The sequence below is a fragment of the Phalangium opilio genome, unplaced genomic scaffold, assembly GCF_054372755.1.
Source record: "Phalangium opilio isolate 3A_F unplaced genomic scaffold, DU_Popi_V2 ptg000014l_1, whole genome shotgun sequence".
NCBI lineage: Eukaryota > Metazoa > Arthropoda > Arachnida > Opiliones > Phalangiidae > Phalangium > Phalangium opilio.
In genome coordinates, this window is record NW_028324149.1 from 5665598 (window position 1) to 5668996 (window position 3399).

Genomic DNA, 3399 nt, shown 5'->3' on the forward strand with positions numbered 1-3399 from the left:
TTAATAGTTTAGAAAACCCATATAATAACAAAGTTTCTTCTGCACTAAAATTTCGTGATTCTGGGGATGTAAATTTGAACTACAGACAAACCTTTCATTAAAAATCCATAAATATCTCAACAATTTACTGGAACATGTTTATTTACCATAATTTAAATATAAATTTTTCTTTTTAAACAACATGTTACAATAATAACAACGGATATGTTATGGATTATGGCTTATTTCACCTTTCTCTTATATTTAGATAACACTTCAAATCGTTAGATAATGTGGCACGTTGCAACTCTGTTATTAACAGAGAAATTTTAGCCATGAACACTTTCGTTAAGTGAAGTCTGTTGAGACTATTTACCACTTTCCGAAACCGCCTAAATTGCGGGAGTGTTTTCGAATGAGAACTCCCAATTTTGGTTTCTGTCTGTGTGAAATGTGAACCCATAAAAACTACTTTTATAGGTGGTAAAAACACTAAAATATTGTGTGTGTACAGTGAAAAGTATATATAGCACCTTTATTGAGAGTAGCACGATGTGGTAACGGTGTCAAACTGTATTAAAATCACGTTGTGTAATACAGCCTTCCTTACAATATTACACGCCTTTTCTGCATTATTTCCCACTTCGGTAGTTCAAATTCACGCCATTTGAAGAATTTTGGAAGAACATACAAAGTACAAGCACTCAAAGAACAATTTTTAAAAATATTGTTTTGAAAGGTGTAAGAAATATCTCAATGAGGTGTAATAAATGTGTCAGTGGGAAATATTTTTAAGATGCAGTGCTAAAAATGGTCCATTTAACACTTTCAGAGGTGATGTTTAACAACTTTAAATTAAGACGAAAGGTGCTAAATCACACCTTTTCTGCACTATTTCTCACTTCAAGAAAAAATTTACGCCTTTTGAAGAATATTAGAAGAACATACAGACACTTTAAGAAGATATTTTAAAAATATGGTAATTAAAAGGTGTAAGATTAAGCTTTAAAAGGTGTAATAAATGTGTCGGGGGGAAATATTTTTAAGACGCAAAGTGTTGAAAATGGGCCATTTAAAGCTTTCAGAGGCGTTATTTAACCACATTAATGGTGCTGTTTTTGGACCCGTCAAAATTAAGACAAAAGGTGCTAAATCACACCTTTGATTTTAAGAGTGTAATAATAGATTAAACCCACGATATTCGGCAAGTTTCGTTTCCTGGTTTTACCCAAAAGCAGTTTGAGATATGATGTTAAAGATGAAATTTTGCAATCTAGGCTTTGGATTAAAGGCGACTTTCTCGGACAACATATCAGCTATCATTTCTTCAGCGTTCCGTTGAACTATAGTAGCTAAGACTTCAGAGTCCGCGGACTTTCTATAAAAATTTACTTCGTAAGATTCGCGCCTGTAACGATGGATAAATCAAAGAGGAGAAAGAGAGGGAGATAGAAACGCGATTTATAAAATCCGCCGAAAAATGGGAAAATAGGGGGGTAGTAAAAACAATTTTCGGTACGTTTAGTTTTAGGACGCACATCCTTTGCACATGGGCGGATTGACCTCCTCGCCTTATCTTTGTCATCCTCTACGTCAACTATGGGCGAGAAAGCAAGATCAAACTTGGAGATATGGGCGGTATACTTTAGTAAGCTCGGCACGCTTGGACTATGTCAACAAAAGCAAAAAAGAAATGTTCTACAAGTTTGTCACTGGTTACTGAAAGCTTGTCATGAAATGAGGTAGATGAAACGTGAGATAGATTTTCGTAAAGCGACGACTGGTTTTGGCGCTGTCACAGGCTTATAGTACAGACTGAATAGGACCTAGTGGACTGCAAAATTAACCGAGTGCAGTCAATTCTCGCTTGTCGTTCTCGAACTAGCTCGAGCTGCGAGTCTCTAGCATTACCAGAAGTAAGATGAGACTAGAAGTAAAGAGCTCTAGCATTGGTAGTAGATCCTGGCACTATTGAACAAATTTGAGGATTTTATGCCGCTTCCATCGTGCCTACACTAGAGAGAAAAAATTGGTCGAGTTCCAAAAAATTTCCTACCCCTTCCCCTAAACCTAAAGCCGCGGAACACGGACGTGGGTGCTTGAACGTAGTTTGGCCGTCTACCGCCACGAGCGTCTCACGTTTTGGAGGGAAAATTCAGAAACCGCTACCAGAGGGCCAACCGTTGGTGTGTTATCAAGAATATTCACTTTCGCCAAGTGAAGAATTTGGTTAGCTCAATACTTCTAGTCTCATCTTACTTCTGATGACGAATTTTACATCACAAATAATTTCGAAAAGGTACAGACCAGGTCAATCTAATGATCCACGCTATTAATAGACGGTGAGGCTAAAAATAACTCACCCCTTCTTCCTCATTTCAAGGCATACCGGAAATAGTCGGCTTCTATTGTGTCTGTTTATGGAATGCAGCGTCCTTGTGAAACCCCCCTGAAGGTCGTTCCCCGAAATTCCAACCCGTCTATCACCAGAGGAATACACGTAGTATCGGCTCTATCGCATAATAATAATAATAATAATAATTTTTATTTCCCAATATATAAATTGGAGGCCAACAAGAAAAGGAGTAACTCCCAGTACAGAGCTTGTTGACCCAGACAAATACAAAAAAAGAAAAAAAAAATACACAAATTAAATTAAAACAAAGAAAATTAAAAAAACCAATAGTCATGTAAAACCATAGTTAAATAGATGAAATCGAAGAGGAATAAAAATATTTATAATATACAATCGTCATTTAAAAATTTTTGATACAATTTAAATTTAAAACAGGCTAGCGTATTACTACACCTTATGTCAATTGGGAGAGAATTCCAATCCCTAACGACACGAAAAAAAAAATGAATGAAAAAGTGCATCACATCTAGCTTTACCAATGGCAAATGTCAAAATTTCATGCCTTTCATTAATAATGACATAATCTAGTAAAGGAAAGGTATAATGACAGTAGATTACCCGGTATAAAAAGACGAGACTAGAAAACTGTCTTAGTGCATACATAGGTAAACAAGACGGCCCAAGGGCTCGTAATAGTAGCCATATCGTACGAGTGAATAGCCCCTCTATACCCTACCCTAATGAGTAGATAACCCCTCTATACGTTACCCTAATGAGTGAATAGCGCTATCTTTTTCAATGCTTAAATGATTTACCGTGCATAAAATCAGAGTGAATAGCCCCTCGATTCCCTACTCTAAACAGTGATTAAATTATAACCGTATAAATTTACTTATGCTGTAATTCTAATATTCCGGCGAATCGAAGAACAGATAGTTTTTAGTGATAATCCCCTCGATGAGTTTACGACATAGACTTATGCCGATGCACACTTATCGCATCTTATAAGTTTCTAACAAGGACTTATGCCCAGAAACTTTTGAAAGAGAAAGTTTAGTTAGAAT

At 36.2% G+C, this 3399-nt stretch overlaps 1 long non-coding RNA gene across 1 annotated transcript; it reads right to left on the reverse strand.

Moving 5' to 3' along the window:
• Positions 1–1213: 1213 nt before the first annotated feature.
• Positions 1214–2485, reverse strand: LOC149705373 (uncharacterized). Its single transcript, XR_016381446.1, has 3 exons — positions 2343–2485; positions 1499–1576; positions 1214–1357 (listed from the first exon to the last, which is right to left on the reverse strand). It is a non-coding gene; the product is annotated as an uncharacterized LOC149705373 (long non-coding RNA).
• Between the last annotated feature and the right edge of the window lie 914 nt (positions 2486–3399).